The sequence below is a fragment of the Macaca thibetana genome, chromosome 17 (assembly GCF_024542745.1).
Source record: "Macaca thibetana thibetana isolate TM-01 chromosome 17, ASM2454274v1, whole genome shotgun sequence".
In the NCBI taxonomy this organism is placed as follows: domain Eukaryota; kingdom Metazoa; phylum Chordata; class Mammalia; order Primates; family Cercopithecidae; genus Macaca; species Macaca thibetana.
Genome location: NC_065594.1, coordinates 79,889,907 through 79,908,327, shown reverse-complemented (window position 1 = coordinate 79,908,327; position 18,421 = coordinate 79,889,907). Strand labels below are relative to the sequence as shown.

Here is an 18,421-nt window from a genome sequence, read left to right as displayed (position 1 = left end):
GTGGTGACCAGAGATCGCACATTGCACTCCAGCTGGGCAACAAAAGCAAAACTCTGTCTCAAAAAAAAAAAAAAAAAAAAAAAAAGAATTTATTGAGTTCTTTTGTTGCAGTTAGTGTGATAGAAATACAAAAGTGTGGTCCCGTTTCTCCAAGAGTTTAAAATGTATCCTAAGAGTCCGAAGTAGCATCCTGAAAACAAATTGTAAGCATCAAGTTGTGCACCACTCTACGCAAGCCCGCTTCTAAACAGCCCATGGAACACCTGCCATGCCCATAACTTTTTCTCAGTATAGCAGCCACAGGAGATGCCTTAAGCTTTATAAGTAGCCATTCTTTGTGTCAAGTAACCTTCGCATTCTGGCAACAATTTATTGGCCCAAGAATTTGAACGGAACAATCATGGAAGATCTTGGGGAAATTCTTGAATATGGTTGAGTCCCCTGGCATCTCTGTGTAACATTTCTTCTCACAGGAACAAATCAGTAGTAGTTTATGAACCCTGATCTTAAGCAAAATATGCCAAGATTCCCCTAACTCATATCTGCATTGAGAGAACAAGTAACATGTGTAAATACTGTTATTTAGGAACATTTATCATTAATCTACACTTACTAGAAAGAGTAAGCAAGCAAAAGGATAAACTTGATTGTTTGTATCCTAAAAGATTAAAAGAGCTACAAATAATCTATTTCTGGCTCAGATGAAAAGGAGGAGTAGGCTGGGCATGGTGGCTCACACCTGTAATCCCAGCACTTTGGAAGTCCAAGGCAGGCAGATCACCTGAGGTCAGGAGTTTGAGAGCAGCCTGGCCAACATGGTGAAAACCCATCTCTACTGAAAATACCAAAATTAGCCAGGTATAGTGACACATGCCTGTAATCCCAGCTACTCGGGAGTCTGAGGCACAAGAATCACCTGAACCTGGGAGCCTGGGAGGCAGAGGTTACAGTGAGCCTAGATCGTGCCACTGCACTCCAGCCTTGGTGACAGAGTGAGACTCTTGTCTCAAAAAAAAAAAAGCCAGGTGCAGTGGCTTATGCCTGTAATCCCAGCACTTTGGGAGGCCACAGCGGGTGGGTCACCTGAGGTCAGGAGTTCAAGACCAGCCTAGCCAACATGGTGAAACCCCGTTTCTACTAAAATACAAAAATTAGCCAGGCATGATGGCAGGTGCCTGTAATCCCAGCTACTCAGGAGGCTGAGACGGGAGAATCGCTTGAACCCGGGAGACGGTGGTTGCAGTGAGCCGAGATCATGCCACTGCACTCCAGGCTGGGCAGCTGAGCGAGACTCAGTCTCAAAAATAAATAAATAAATAAATAAATAAATAAATAAATAAATGAAGGAGGAGTAGACAAAATACTAATTATTAATGTTTATTGAATGCTTACTCTATTCCAGAAACTGGCCATTCTAAGTGACCTGAATATATTCTTGATCCTCACAGTTCTATAAGATGGATACTATTATTATCTCCTCTTACAGATGAGCTGGTTAAACAATTTGCTGAAGGTAAACAGCTAGTAAGTGACAGGGCGGCCGGGCGCGGTGGCTCAAGCCTGTAATCCCAGCACTTTGGGAGGCCGAGACGGGCGGATCACGAGGTCAGGAGATCGAGACCATCCTGGCTAACACGGTGAAACCCCGTCTCTACTAAAAATACAAAAAAAATTAGCCAGGCAAGGTGGCGGGCGCCTGTAAGTGACAGGGCAGGGATAATGAACCTAGACAGTGGGCGTTCAGAGCACATATACTCCACTATGCTAAACCACCTCTCTTCAGGTGGCTGCAATTGCAGCTTTTAATATTTTTTCTCAAAAGAAAAAAATTTAAAAAAAGACGAGGTTAGAATGGAAAAGTGTCAGGAATTAATGGACCTCATTGGTAGGTACACAGTTATTACATTATTCTAAGTTTCTCTGTATATTTCAATCACAATATTAACACAATTTAAGTAAAAATAAAAATTATGCTATTTAGCAGAAACAAAGTAATCAGTATGTACATATGAGTCAGGGAAGACTTTTACAGAATAGGAGACACTTGTGCTGGATCTTAAAAAGTAGTCAAAAGATAGGCCAGGTGAGGTGGCTCACACCTGTAATCCCAGTACTTTGGGAGGTCGAGGTGGGAGGACCCCGTGAGCCCAAAAGTTCTAGACCAGACTTGGTAACAAAAGGAGACCCCTTGTCTCTACAAATAAAAAATTTAGCCAAGCATGATGGTATGCACCTGTAGTCCCAGCGACTTGAGAGGCTGAGATGGGAGGATCACTTGAGCCCAGTAGATAGGGGCTGCAGTGAACTATGATCACACCACTGCACTCCTGCCCAGGCAACAGAGCAAGACCTTGTTTTTTTTTTTTTTTTTTTTTTTTTTTGAGACGGAGTCTGGCTCTGTCGCCCAGGCTGGAGTGCAGTGGCCGGATCTCAGCTCACTGCAAGCTGCGCCTCCCGGGTTTACGCCATTCTCCTGCCTCAGCCTCCCGAGTAGTTGGGACTACAGGCGCCCGCCACCTCGCCCGGCTAGTTTTTCATATTTTTTTTTAGTAGAGACGGGGTTTCACTGTGTTAGCCAGGATGGTCTCGATCTCCTGACCTCGCGATCCGCCCGTCTCGGCCTCCCAAAGTGCTAGGATTACAGGCTTGAGCCACCGCGCCCGGCCTAAGACCTTGTTTCAAAGCAAGCAAACAAACAAACAAAAACAAAGGTAAATGGACATTCTGGGTGAAAAGAGAATGCCACATGCCACATAGCAAGACGTGAAGCTAGCCACATGCATTCCCAAGTTACAAATGGTACCACGTGAGTGGAGAAAATATTAGAGACAAGACTTCAGGAATAGGCAAGGGCCAGGTCCTAAAGAAAGTGAATACTGTTCTAAAGAGTTTGGAGTTTTTATCTAAGAGGCTAGAGATTACACTGAGGCAAAAGTGGGGCCACATGTGGCACAAAGCTATGTTCAGTTTATGTGTGTGGACGTGTGTGTGCAAATTTGAATTAGTTAACTACATATATATCCAAAATATGGCAGCTTTCACATAAAATTTTAAGTTTTCTACTTCTCATGAGAAATCAAAAGATTTAATAATACAGGGATACAGTATAATAACTATTTAGATAGCATTTACACTGTATAAGGGCAGCTCACTTTGCCACATGCCGTGCTTTACTCTGATGTAGACACTTGTGTTTTTTGCAGTTTTTTGTTTTTTGTTTTTTTTGAGACTGAGTCTCTCTCTGTTGCCCAGGCTGGAGTGCAGTGGCACGATCTCGGCTCACTGCAACCTCCACCTCCCAGGTTCAGGTGATTCTCCTACCTCAGCCTCTCGAGTAGCTGGGATTACAGGCACATGCCACCAAGCCCAGCTAATTTTTGTATTTTTAGTACAGATGGGGTTTCACCATGTTGACCAGGCTGGTCTCAAACTCCTGACCTCAGGTGATCTGCCCTTCTCGGCCTCCCAAAGTGCTGGGATTACAGGCGTGAGCCACCACACCGTCTGACACTTGTATTTTTTATCCCTGTTCATTCTTTTTGTTTTTTGGGGGGACGAAGTTTCGCTCTTATCACCCAGGCTGGAGTGCAGTGGTGTGATCCCAGCTCACTGCAACCTCCACCTCCCGAGTTCAAGTGACTCTCCTGCCTCAGCCTCCCAAGTAGCTGGGATTACAGTGCATGCCACCATGCCTGGCTAATTTTTGTATTTTTAGTTGAGATGGGGTTTTGCCATTTTGGCCAGGCTGGTCTTGAACTTCTGACTTCAGGAGATTCATCTGCCTCGGCCTCCCAAAGTGCTGGGATTACAGGCATGAGCCACCGCACCTGGCCCTAATTCTGTCATTTCTTCTATATTCATTAGCTAACATCTTGTAAAGAAGAAACTTTTCTTTTTTACTCTCCCATCTGTCTCTCTCTGTCACATGCGCACACACATACACACACCACTGTGGCCTCGGCTTTTTATTTGCTCAATGAGTAACAATCATTCTTTCCATTATTCAGAATTTCCCAAATCTCAAGTAATATGGAAAGGACAAACAGAATTCTCAGACTCTAGTTGAATTTTCAGAAACGCTTGAACTTCCTTGACCCAAACTATTGCCTTTTCTTTTAATGACAGTGAAGTCAACTCTATAGGTAGCCCATTAACTCTCAAAATCCTGGCCTCAGTGTTCCTCCTCTCTTGGCCTTCCAAAGTGTTGGAATTACAAGCGTGAGCCACAGTGCCTGGCCCATTGACTCTCAGCCTATTAACTGATACTCAGTTATCTTATCTGCCTGGGAATGTTGCTCCCATTATAGACTCTGTCTTATTATAAGCTGATATAGCCAATATTGCATATGACTGGGGTGATACACTTGGTTTTGTAAAAACTGAGGTAAAATAGGCATAACAAAATTTAGCATTTTAACCATCTTTCAGTGTATGATCCGGTGGCATTAAGTACATTCACACTGTTGTGCCATTATCACCACTATCCATCCCAAACATTTTTCATCTTGCAAAACTGAAACTCTATCCGTTAAACACTAACCCCTCATTTTCCTCGTTCCCTCAGCCTCTTGCAACCACCATCTACTTTCTCTCACTATGAATTTGGCTACTCTAGGTACTTCACATAAGTGGAATTGATACACTCATATCAACAAGTATTTGTTTTATCAAGAAACATGAATACCTTTTCAAAAACATCCTTCAAAACAATCCCAGGCCAGGAACAGTAGCTCACACCTATAATCCCCACACTTTGGGAGACTGAAGCAAGAGAACCACTTGAGGCCAGAAGTTTGAGACCAACCTGAGCAACGTAGCAAGACATGATGTGTACAAAAAATTTTTAAAAAACAAAAAATTAGTAGGGCATGGTGACACGCACCTGTAGTCCCAGCAACTGGGGAGGCTGAGATGGGAGGATCAATTGAGGCTGGAAGTTTGAGTACTGTGATCCTGCTACAGTGCTATGATCCTGCTACTGCACTCCGCACTCCAGCATGGGCGACAGAGCAAAACCCCATCTAAAAAAAGAAACCAAAAACCATTCACAGTTTAAAATGTAGGGGCTTCCTCTGCTGAAGGACACATCAGAAAAAGACTGCCCTTTACCTCAATGTAAAGGACATTGTAGGCACTAATTAACAAACACCACAGCAATTGAACTCTAGGGTACTGATCCTTGCATCTTCCTTTCTTTCTTCTTTTTAAGACAGGGTCTTTGTCACTCAGGTTGGAGTGCAGCGATGCAATCATAGCTCACTGTAACCTCAAATGCCCCGGTTCAAATGATCCACCTCAGCCTCCAAGTAGCTGGGACTACAGGCATGTGCCACCACACCCAGCTAATTTTTTTTTTTTTTTTAAGAGATGGGGTCTTGCCATGTTGCCCAGGCTGGTCTCAGACACCTGCCCTCAAGTCCTGAAGACATCCTCCCACCTCAGCATCCCAAAGTGCTGGGATTACAGTCATGAGCCACTGCACCCAGCTATATCCCTGTTTCTTGAGGAAGGATAAATTAGCCATTCTTGAATCAGGAAGACATTGCTACCAGAGACCTCAACTGGAGGATACTGAGGAATCGTCCAGAAGCAGAAAACTGCAGGAAGGGGACAACATCCACTGAAGACCATAGGAACAAGATAATGACTGCATGAAGACAGCCCAAGACCTGAGGACCATAGAAGATAAGGAGCTGGAGCTATGTGTTTGTCACACTTCAATCTGCATGCAGCCTTTTCATAATTTTTCTAGATATTTTCTTTCATCTTTTTTGGTTTATGGTTTGCTTTGTTGACAGACAGCATGTTACCTCAACTAGAGTAACTATAAGCAATGATTTCTTAGAGCCAGATAGAACCGGCTTATGAGAATCAATTGTTAAATTGTCAGGAATCTTACCAGATGGTTGTGAAACCACTGATGGCTTGAAATCAGTCTACAGGAACATGCACACAATGGAAATCAGAAAACAGTTTTATTTGTTCTTACAATGTGTGTCTGGAAAATGTTACTGCCAGTGTTCTATGTTCCAAAGTTATTTGAAGTAATCATTTCCCCTGTGTGATTAGGTTTTATATTCAGGTCTGTTCGTTTGTTTATTTTTGTGTTCAATTGTTTCTGTTTGTGTTTAATTTGATTTTTTCCCATTTGACTTAATTTTGGTTTTTGAACATGTGAGTCATTTACATGATTGAAAAATAAAAATTGTATAAAGAAAGATACTCAGAGAGTTCTTGCTCTCACCCCTGTTCCCTATTCCCATCTCACCCATCGTTCAGAAGTAGCCATTTCCATTTTCAACAATTTCTTGTTTATTATTTCTTTGAAAAAAATAAATACATATGCATAAATATGTGTGTGCGTTTAGATGTGCCCTAGTTTATTCAATCAGTCTCCTATTCATGGGTAGTTGTACTGGTTTTCAAGCCATTCCTATTGCAAATAGCATATCTGTATAGCATATCTTATTTTGCATTTGCGTATCATATCTGTACATCATAGTTTGCATTTGTGGAGGTGTATCAGCTAGATTTCTAGAAAAGTCACTGATTCAAAGGGTAAATGAACACGTAATTTTGTTAAACATTGCCAGATTTCCTTCCAGGGGAGTTGTGCCGTTTTGCAATCCCACCAGCAATGTGTGGAAATACCTGTTTCTCCCTGGGCTTACCAACAGCATATGTTGTAAGCTTTTGGACTTCTGCCTAAGAACTGTGAGGGATCTGAGATTTTTGCCCTCCTTGCAAGGTGAATGCCTTGCCCTGGTGGGCTTGTGTCAGAGCTGAAGAACACTGAGATTAGGAAACCCCCAGTCTTATAAGGAGCTGCTAAAACACCTAGCTAACCTTTGACCTGGAGGAAAATGTTGGTTTTGTTTGTTTGTTTGTTTGTTTGTTTTTGAGACGGAGACTCGCTCTGTCACCCGGGCTGGAGTGCAATGGCCAGATCTTAGCTCACTGCAAGCTCCGCCTCCCGGGTTTACGCTGCCTCAGCCTCCCGAGTAGCTGAGACTACAGGTGCCCACCTAGTTTTTTGTATTTTTTTAGTAGAGACGGGGTTTCACCGTGTTAGCCAGGATGGTCTTGATCTCCTGACCTCGTGATCACCCCGTCTCGGCCTCCCAAAGTGCTGGGATTACAGGCTTGAGCCACCGCGCCCGGCCAAAAAATGTTGTTTTTATTGTCTTGGTCAGGAGAGGAATCTACCCTCTGTCCCTTCAGAATGTTTGTAGCGCAAAAGACATTGAGAACAGAAGCTGTCACAAGACATACAGAAACACCATGAAGGATTGTCTCCCAACACTGCCAATCTGATAAGGGAAGAATAGTATTTGAATATACAATGTCCGGTACCTCCAGTGAATACCAAAATCCATGAATGCTCAAGTCCCTTTTGTAGAACGTGGTAATATTTGCATATAACCTATGCACATACTCCAGTATACTTTAAATAATCTCTAATTACTTATAATACCTAATATAATATAAATGCTATGCAAATAGTTGATATGCTCTATTATTTAGGGAATACTGGTAAGAAAAATGTCTGTACATATTCAGTACAAACACAATTTTTTTTTCAAATACAGTCATGCACCCATAAGGAAGTTTTAGTCAACAGCTGACTACATATACAATGGTGGCTATACCATATAGCCTATGTGTGTAGTAAGCTATACCATCTAGGTTTGTGTAAGTACACTCTATGATGTTCGCACAATGGTGAAATCACCTAACAACACTTTTTTTTGTTTTTGAGACAAAGTCTTGCTCTTGTCCCCCAGGCTGGAGTGCAATGGTGCGATCTCGGCTCACTGCAACCTCTGCCTCCTGGGTTCAAGCGATTCTCTTGCCTCAGCCTCCCAGAGTAGCTGTGATTACAGGAGTTTGCGACCATGCCCAGCTAATTTTTTTGTATTATTATTATTATTTTTTTTTTTTTTTTTTTGAGACGGAGTCTCGCTCTGTCGCCCAGGCTGGAGTGCAGTGGCCGGATCTCAGCTCACTGCAAGCTCCGCCTCCCGGGTTTACGCCATTCTCCTGCCTCAGGGTCTCGAGTAGCTGGGACTACAGGCGCTAGTTTTTTGTATTTTTTAGTAGAGACGGGGTTTCACCGTGTTAGCCAGGATGGTCTTGATCTCCTGACCTCGTGATCCACCCGTCTCGGCCTCCCAAAGTGCTGGGATTACAGGCTTGAGCCACCGCGCCTGGCCTAATTTTTTTGTATTCTTAGCAGAGATGGTGTTTCACCATGTTGGCCAGGCTGGTCTCGAACTCCTGACCTCAGGTGATCCGCTCTCCTCGGCCTCCCAAAGTGCTGGGATTACAGGCGTGCGCCACAGCACCCAGTCGCCTAACAACACATTTTTGAGAATGTATCCCCATCATTAAGCAACATATGACTGTCATTTCTATACATGGTTGGTTGAATTTACAAATATGGAATCCATGGATGCCAAGGGCTGACCATATTTTAATTTGCATCTCTTTCATAAGAAGTGATGCTGAGTATTTTTCCAAGTGCTTCACAGACATTTGCCTTTAATCTTCTGTGAACTGTCTCTTAACACTTTTGGCCATTTTCCTGCTAGGTTTTTTACTTCAAAAACCTTTTTTTTTTTTTGAGACAGAGTCTGTCTCTGTCGCCCAGGCTGGAGTGCAGTGGTGTGATCTCGGCTCACTGCAACCTCTGCCTCCAAGGTTCAAGCGATTCTCCTGCCTCAGCCTCCCAAGTAGCTGGGACTGCAGGCACCCACCACCACACCCGGATAATTTTTGTATTTTTAGTAGAGACAGGGTTTCACTATTTTGGCCAGGCTGGTCTCAAACTCCTGACCTCAAGTGATCCACCTGCCACAGCCTCCCAAAGTGCAGGGATTACAGGTGTGAACCACCACACCCGACCTCTTGAATAGTAAAATCTTTTATACTTAAACAGCTTTATTGAGATATATTATATATATGTATATGTATACATACATATATCTAGATATAGATTTGTTTTTCTTAGACGGAGAATCAGTCTGTCGCCCAGGCTGGAGTGTAGTGGCATGACCTCTGCTCACTGCAACCTCTGCCTCCTGGGTTCAAGCAGATCTCCTGCCTCAGCCTCCTGAGTAGCTGGGACTACAGGCATGCGCCACCATGGCTGGCTAATTTTCTATTTTTAGTAGAGACGGTTTCACCATGTTGATCAGGCTGGTCTTGAACTCCTGATCTCATGACCTGCCCGCCTCAGCCTCCCAAAGTGCTGGGATTACAGGCCTGAGTCACTGCGCCTGGCTTATTGAGATATATATACCATTAAGTTCATCCATTTAAAGTATACAATTCGGCCGGGCACGGTGGCCCAAGCCTGTAATCCCAGCACTTTGGGAGGCTGAGACGGGCGGATCACGAGGTCAGGAGATCGAGACCATCCTGGCTAACCCGGTGAACCCCCATCTCTACTAAAAATACAAAAAAAAGTAGACGGGCCTGGTGGCGGGCGCCTGTATCCCAGCTACTCGGGAGGCTGAGGCAGGAGAATGGCGTGAACCCGGGAGGTGGAGCTTGCAGTGAGCTGAGATCTGACCACTGCACTCCAGCCTAGGTGACAGAGTGAGACTCCGTCTCAAAAAAAATAAAATAAAATAAAATAAAATAATAAAAAGTATACAATTCAATGGTTTTTAGTATATTTATGGAGCTATGCAACCATTGCTATAGTATAATTTTGGAATATTTTTAACATTCTAAAAAGAAACCCCTTACCTCTCAGTAGTCATCTCTATTCCTGGCCCTTGCCCCTACCCTACCCAGCCCTATGTGACCACTAGTCTACTCCATCTCTATAGATTTGTCTATTCTGGACATTTCATACAAATGGTATCATACAATCTGTAGTCTTTTGTGACTGACTCTTTCACTTAGCATAATATTTTGGAGGTTCTTCCATATATCATGCATCAATACTCTTCTTTTTTTTTTACTTATTTATGTATGATGGAAATTAGCTATTTTGTATCATTTAAACTACAAACATTTTCTCCCAGTTTTTCATCTCTTTTGATTTTGCTTACGATATTTTTGCCAAGCAAAAGTCTATCCATATATCGGCCGGGTGCGGTGGCTCATGCCTGTAATCCCAGCACTTTGGGAGGCCAAGGCGGGCAGATCACCTGAGGTCAGGAGTTCAAGACCAGCCTGGCGAACATGGCGAAACCCTGTCTCTACTAAAAGTACAAAAATTAGCCGGCACGGTGGTGGGTGCCTGTAATCCCAGCTATTCAAGTAGTTGAGACAGGAGAATCGCTTGAACCTGGAAGGAAGAGGTCGCAATGAGCCGAGACTGCACCACTGTACTCCAGCCTCCATCTCAAAAAAAAAAAGCCTGTGTGCATATATATATATATATATATATATATGTTTGTGCATATATAGATACAGCTGTAGATATAAATGGATAGGTTTTAATTTATCAATCTTTCTCCATGACTTCTGGAATTTTAGTTATAATTAGGAAGCCTTTCTTTTGTCCAGATTACAAAGAAATTCATATATGTTTTCTTCTTGAACCTGTTATGTTTTCATTTTTTTGTGCATTGAAATAAGGAATGTTTGAAGTACATTCTGATGTAAATCTTTTTTTTTTTTTAGACGGAATTTCGCTCTTGTCACCCCGGCTGGAGTGCAATGGCGCGAGCTAGGCTCACTGCAACCTCTGCCTCCTGGGTTCAAGTGATTCTCCTGCCTCGGCCTCCCAAGTAGCTGGGATTACAGGCATAAGCCCCCGCGCCCGGTCCTAGTGTAAATTAGGGACATAAACACTCCAGTTGTGCTAATGTCATTATTTAAAAGTGAATCTTGCCAGGCGCAGTGGCTCACACCTGTAATCCCAGCACTTTGGGAGGCCAAGGCAGACAGATCACGAGGTCAGGAGATTGAGACCATCCTGGCTAATACGGGGAAACCCCGTCTCTACTAAAAATACAAAAAAATTAGCTGGGCGTGGTGGCGGGCACCTATAGTCCCAGCTACTCGGGAGGCTGAGGCAGGAGAATGGTGTGAACCTGGGAGGTGGGCTTGCAATGAGCCGAGATCGTGCCACTGCACTCCAGCCCAGGCGACAGAGAGAGACTCCATCTCAAAAAAAAAGACAAGTGAATATTTTCTGGCCTGGCATCGTGGCTCATGCCTGTAATCTCAGCACTTTGGGAAGCCAAGGTGGGCAAATCACTTGAGGTCAGGAGTTCAAGACCAGCCTGGCCAATATGGTGAAACCTGTCTCTACTAAAAATACAAAAAAATTTGCCAGATGTGGTGATGCACACCTGTATTCCCAGCTGCTTGGGAGGCTGAGGTGAGAGAACTGCTTGAACCCGGGAGGTGGAGGTTGCAGTGAGCTGAGATAGTGCTATTGCACTCCAGCCTGGGCAACAGAGCGAGACTCTGTCTCAAAAAATTAAAAAATAAAAAAGTTAATCTTTTCCCCAATAATTTAAGATCCCACCTTTGTCTTTTGCTAAATTTCCCTGTGTACTTCACAATTATTCCCACTGGTTTGAATGTCTAGCCAGGAACAAATACCACACTGTTTTAATTATTAGATCTTTATAATAAGTTTTAATATGTTGGGCTGGGCACGGTGGCTCAAGCCTGTAATCCCAGCACTTTGGGAGGCCGAGACGGGCGGATCACGAGGTCAGGAGATTGAGACCATCCTGGCTAACACGGTGAAACCCCATCTCTACTAAAAAATACAAAAAACTAGCCGGGCGAGGTGGCGGGTGCCCGTAGTCCCAGCTACTCAGGAGGCTGAGGCAGGAGAATGGCGTAAACCCGGGAGGGGGAGCTTTCAGTGAGCTGAGATCCGGCCACTGCACTCCAGCCTGGGTGACAGAGCAAGACTCCGTCTCAAAAGAGGAAAAAAAAAAAAAAAAAAGTTTTAATATGTGGTAAGACCAGTCTCCTTTTATTGTTCTTGCTTTTGAAGATGTTCATAAGTATTCTTGCTTATTTATTTTTCCATATGAAGTGTAGGATCCTGTGCCAGGAAAAAATTTGCTGGCATTTTTATTGGGATTACATTAAATTTATACACGAACCTGAAGAAACTTTATTACGTTGATTGGTTCTATTGAAGGCAAGGAATGTGTTTCTATTTTTGTTCAATCCTACTTTGTGATTTTTCAGGACGATTTCAAAATGTTTCTCGTACAGGCTTCACATGTAATCTTTTAAACTACAGTGAGTGATCCTATCCTCTGTGAAACTAGGTCAACTGAATATCAGCAGTCATAGCTACTCTTCTCTTTGAGGAGAGGTGAGGAAGGGGGCCGATCACGCCTCAGCCTCCCAAAGTACTGGGATTACAGGCGTGAGCCACCACGCCCAGCACAAACATCTACATTCTACTTGCCCTGATTCTTGTTCACTTCATTGAGGATTTAGCATATGTTTATATTACTGGCTATGATATTATGTAGTACTCATTGAAACACTGTCTTTAGGAAGCTTTATTGTACAATATGGTGAAGCATAATGCAGGATGGAAATAGCGTGGAGGGTGAATTTGGGGATACAGTATACAATAGGATTCTAGGGTTAAATTGTTTTTTGACTTAATCCAGAGACTTCTGATGGGCACCCCCATCTCCCCAGTGAGGGGATTCCAGGAGTCAGAGGAGAAGCAATGACCATCAGGTGAAGAGTCTCACAAAGGCAAATGCAGGATTTCCCTGATACCCATCAGAGCACTTTCCCATGTGAGATAGCTGCACTCAGGCTTACTCCAGGCTTCACTTTAAAACCTACTAGAATAATAGGAGAAAAAACAGAGAAGAATAGGGGGACAGGAAACAGCCTATTTATTTCCTCAAATCCTTTCAGCTTTGCTTCACCTTAGAGAACAATGAGACTTATTAAATAGGGCCAGCAGCAATCTTGTGTAATTATTCAGCCATCTTCTCTGTTGACTCCTCAGCCTATTCTGCGACCCTCAAGTTACCCACAGCTTAGCTAAAATAAAAGACTTCTTCTTGCAGGTTTCTCATGCTTTGAATGTTTCCTAGTACACTTGTTCCCTCTTGAAATGTACCAGAACGTCCACACAACAGGGCACTATATACCTGTAAAAAGGAACACAGAAAATCTCTGTATATTTATGCAGTGATTTCCGGGATATATTGTTCAGAGAAAAAAAAAATCATGGTATAGAAAAATGTGTACAGTTTGCTACTATTTATCTAAGAAAAAAGGAATAGAGATATATACAGAGATGCTTGTACTGAAAGTAAACAATGGAAACAGTCCACAGCCCTGGCCTCTGCTCACATACCCACAGAGCCCGCAGCTCCGCTGTACCATGTGTGGCATTGGGGGCAGCAATGATTGCCTCTCTGGTCAGCATCCGAGTGCTATGAAGATCACACACAGGGGTCCAGATGCATTTCTTCCTGAGAATGTCAATGAATACATCAGCTGCTGCTTTGGATTTTGCCAGTTGGTGGTAGTTGACCAGCTGTTTGGAATGCAGCCAATTCAAGTGAGGAAATATCTCTATTTGTGGCTCTGTTGCAGTGGTGAAATTTACAACCACAACAAGGTATAATACCATTTTGAATTTGAGTACAAGGCCAGAGTGGATGGTGAGATAATCCTTCATCTTTATGACAAAGGAGGGACTGGGCAGAAAATTTGTATGTTGGGTTGAGTGTTTGCATTTATTTCATTAAGTTCTGTCAATAAGAAAGTATTCCTGGGCAGAGACACCTACCTAGAGAGTCATCATTGTAGAGATTAACCTCTGCATGCCCTCTATAACAATGTGGAGAAACCGTTTTGAGATAGAAACTATGAAGAGTAACCTCTGGATTCCTTTTGACAGTGCTATTAAGAAACGACTAATGACAGAGAAAAGGCTTGGATTCCAGCTTCGTTGTTGCCACTCTGTTGATGCAGCTGAAAGAGGCCCAAGTGTAAGACACTCTCTAGACATTTGCAATTGGCATGGAAAACAGTCCCAATGTACTGGCTGCTAGAAAGGTGGAAAATCATATTGAAAGTGAACACCACTCTGAGGAAGGCATTCAGGTCCTGGATGAAGTAATATTTTCCTTGGAAATTTAAGACATAACAATAGTTCACACTTCAGTAGGTAGGTATTTAATTTCCGAGTATATTTGGAAGAACACAGATAGCATAGTAATCTTCTCTAGAGAAGGTTCAGATGAAATTACACAGGGTTACATATATTTTTACAAGACTCCTCCTCAGGAAAAAGCCAAGGAGCAGAGTGAGGGGCTTCTGAAGGACTCTTTGTTTGATGTACTGTGTGCATATTGAACTGCTGCTGCCTGTGACCTTGAACTGAGAGTCTAATTCCTGGATCATCTATTTTCCTCTTATCGCCTCTGGCACCAGAAATAAGAATTCTGAAGAATGGGATAGGAAAACATCTCCTGATAAAGATATTTGAGTACTATACCTGATACCTAAAAAAACTGTCTGGCCAAAAGAAGCCTTCAGTGATGGGATAACCTCAGTTAAGAATTTCTGTTTTGGGGTTTTACAGGAATATACTGAGCATCATGTTGATGATATAATGATGGCAACTGCAACACAAAAACTTTCATTCAGTATTCTTAACACTAAATAAGACTATTACAGCAATCTACAAATTCAATGCAATTCCCATCAAAATACCACCATCATTCTTCACAGAACTAGAAAAAAAAACAAACCCTAAAATTCATGTGGAACCAAAAAAGAGCCCACATAGCCAAAGCAAGACTAAGCAAAAAGAACAAATCCGGAGGCATCACATTACCTGATTTCAAACTATACTATAGCACTACAGTCACCAAAACAGCATGGTATTGGTATAAATATAGGCACATAGACCAATGGAACAGAATAGAGAACACAGAAATAAACCCAGATACTTACAGCCAACTCACCTTTGACAAAGCAAACAAAAACATAAAGTGGGGAAAGGACACCCTATTCAACAAATGGTGCTGGGAGAATTGGCAAGTCACACATAGGAGAATGAAACTGGATTCTCATCTCTCACTTTATACAAAAATCAACTCAAGGTATATCAAGGACTTAAATCTAAGATCTGAAAATATAAAAATTCTACAAGATTTAAGAAAATGTGGCACATATACACCATGGAATACTATGCAGCCATAAAAAAGGATGAGTTCATGTCCTTTGTAGGGACATGGATGAAGCTGGAAACCATTATTATGAGCAAACTATCGCAAGGACAGAAAACCAAACACCGAATGTTCTCACTCATAGGTGGGAATTGAACAATGAGAACACTTGGACACAGGGTGGAACACAGGTGGGGGAGGCGAGAGGGATAGCATTAGGAGATATTCCTAATGTAAATGACCAGTTAACAGGTGCAGCACACCAACATGGCACATGTATAGATATGTAACAAACCTGCACATTGTGCACATGTACCCTAGAACTTAAAGTATAATAATAAAATATTTAAAACAAAAAAGAAAAGGAGGAATAAGAAGATAGGATTAAAAAGAGGTGTGAAGCCAGGTGCAGTGGCCAACACCTGTAATCCTAGCACTTTGGGAGGCCAAGGCAGGTGGATCACTTGAGGCCAGGAGTTAAGAGATCAGCCTGGTCAACATGGTGAAAACCCATTTCTACTAAATGTACAAAAACTGGACAGGCATGGTGGTGCTTGCCTGTAATCCCAGCTACTTGGGAGTCTGAGGCATGAGAATTACTTGGACTTGGGAGGCAGAGGTTGCAGCGAGCCGAGATTGTGCCACTGCGCTTCAGTCTAGGCAATAGAGTGAGACTCTCTCTCAAAAAAAAAAAAGGATAGAGGAAGCATTCTGCGATATGGATATGTTCGTGATCTTGTTTGTGGTGATGATATAATGGGTACAAAAATTATCTAATTGTACATTTTAAATATATGCAGTTTATTGTATGTCCATTATACCTCAATAAAATTGTTTTCTAAAAAACAAACAAAAAAATTCTACAAGATAACATCAGAAAAACCCTTCTAGACATTGGCTTGGGCAAGGAGTTCATGACCAAGAACCCAAAAGCAAATGCGATAAAAACAAAGACAAATAGGTGGGACTTAATCCAACTAAATCCTATCTGCAAAGTAAACAGATAGCCCATAGAGTGGGAGAAAATCTTCACAATTTATATATCTGACAAAGGAATAATATCCAGAATCTACACGAACTCAAACAAATTAGCAAGAAAAAAACAATCCTGGCCGGGCGCGGTGGCTCAAGCCTGTAATCCCAGCACTTTGGGAGGCTGAGACGGGCGGATCACGAGGTCAGGAGATCGAGACCATCCTGGCTAACACAGTGAAACCCCATCTCTACTAAAAAATACAAATAATTAGCCGGGCGAAGTGGCGGGCGCCTGTAGTCCCGGCTACTCCGGAGGCTGAGGCAGGAGAATGGCGTAAACCCAGGAGGCGGAGCTTGCAGTGAGCTGAGATCCGGCCACTGCACTCCAGCCTCGGCGACAGAGCGAGACTCCGCCTCCAAAAAAAAAAAAAAAAAAAAATCCCATCAAAAAGTGGGCTAAGGACATGAATAGACAATTCTCAAAAGAGGATATACAAATGGTCAGCAAACATGAAAAAATGCTCAACAGCACTAATGACCAGGGAAATGCAAATCCACACCACAATGCGATACCACCTTATTCCCACAAGAATGGCCATAATCAAAAAATCAAAAAATAATAGATGTCGGCGTGGATGTGGTGAAAAGGGAACACTACTACACTGCTGGTGTGAATGTAAATTAGTACAACCACTATGCAAAACAGTGTGGAGATTCCTTAAAGAACTAAAACTAGAATTATCATTTGATCCAGCAATCCCACTACTGGGTATCTACCCAGAGGAAAAGAAGTCATTATATGAAAAAGATAATTGCACACACGTTTACAACAGCACAATTCACAATTTCAAAAATGTGGAACCAGACCAAATACCCATCAGTCAACAAGTTGATAAAGAAACTCTGATATGTGGTCAGGTGCAGTGGCTCACGCCTGTAATCCCAGCACTTTGGGAGGCCAAGGCGGGTGGATCACCTGAGGTTGGGAGTTCGAGATCAGACTGACCAACATGGAGAAACCCCCATCTCTACTAAAAATACCAAAAATTAGCCAGGTGCTGTGATATATATATAGCACATCATATATGTATATAATGGAATACTACTCAGTCATAAAAAAGAATGAATTAATGGCATTCACGGCAACCTGGTTGGGATTGGAGACTATGATTCTAAGTAAAGTAACTCAGCATTGGAAAACCAACCATCGTATGTTCTCACTCATAAGTGGGAGCTAAGCTATGAGAATGCAAAGGCAGAAGAATTATACAATAAATTTTGAAGACTTGGGGAAAGTATGGGGAGGGGGTGAGGGATAAAAGACTACAAATTGAGTTCACTGTATACTGCTTGGGTGATGGGTGCACCAAAATCTCACAAATCACCACTAAAGAACGTCATCATGTAACCAAACACCACCTGTTCCCCAAAAACCTATGGAAACAAAAAATTAAAAAAAAAATAATAAAGCATGGATTAAGGGCAAAAATAAATAAATAAATTAGCCCACCTAAAAAAGAAAAACATGCTCACAGTTATTTATTTAGGATGTTCATATCAGAAAAGTATGGAAATACATAGAAACAATACAAATGTCCTTTAGTGAGGAACTGGTTGTATAATTATAAAGCCACATGTTGGCGTACTGTGCCATTGTAAGCAGAAATTAGGCCAGGGATGGTGGTGCAGGCCTGTAGACCCAGCCAGGAGTTGGAGGCTATGCTGTGCCATGATCGTGCCTGTGAAGAGACAATGTACTCCATCCTGGGCAACACAGCCAGACCAACCCCACGTCAAAAAAGAGAGGAAGAGAAAGGAAGAGAGAAAGAAAAAAAGGAAGAAAGAAAGAAAGAAGGAAAGAAAGAAAGAAAGAAAGAAAGAGAGAGAGGGAGGGAGGGAGGGAGGGAGGGAGGGAGGAAGGAAGGAGAAAGAGAGAGAGAGAGAAAGAAAGAAAGAGAGAAATTACAACTATTACTATTTATTATCATGAAGTAATCTCCATAGAAGGATAAAAGAATCATGTTTTATTGTTGTTGTTTTGGTTTGGTTTAATTTTATTTATTTATTTATATTCTTTTGAGACGGAGTCTTGCTCTGTCGCCCAGGCTGGAGTGCACTGGTGCTATCTCGACTCACTGCAAACTCCACCTCCTGGGTTCACGCCATTCTCCTGCCTCAAGCCTCCCGAGTAGCTGGGACTACAGGTGCCCACCACCATGCCCGGCTAATTTTTTGTATTTTTAGTAGAAATGGGGTTTCACCATGTTAGCCAGGATGGTCTCGATCTCCTGACCTCGTGATCC

At 42.6% G+C, this 18,421-nt stretch overlaps 1 pseudogene; it reads left to right on the top strand.

The window, feature by feature from the left end:
- Nucleotides 1-13,053: 13,053 nt before the first annotated feature.
- Nucleotides 13,054-15,855, top strand: LOC126940204 (asparagine synthetase [glutamine-hydrolyzing]-like; annotated as a pseudogene).
- The last annotated feature ends 2,566 nt before the right edge of the window (nt 15,856-18,421 follow it).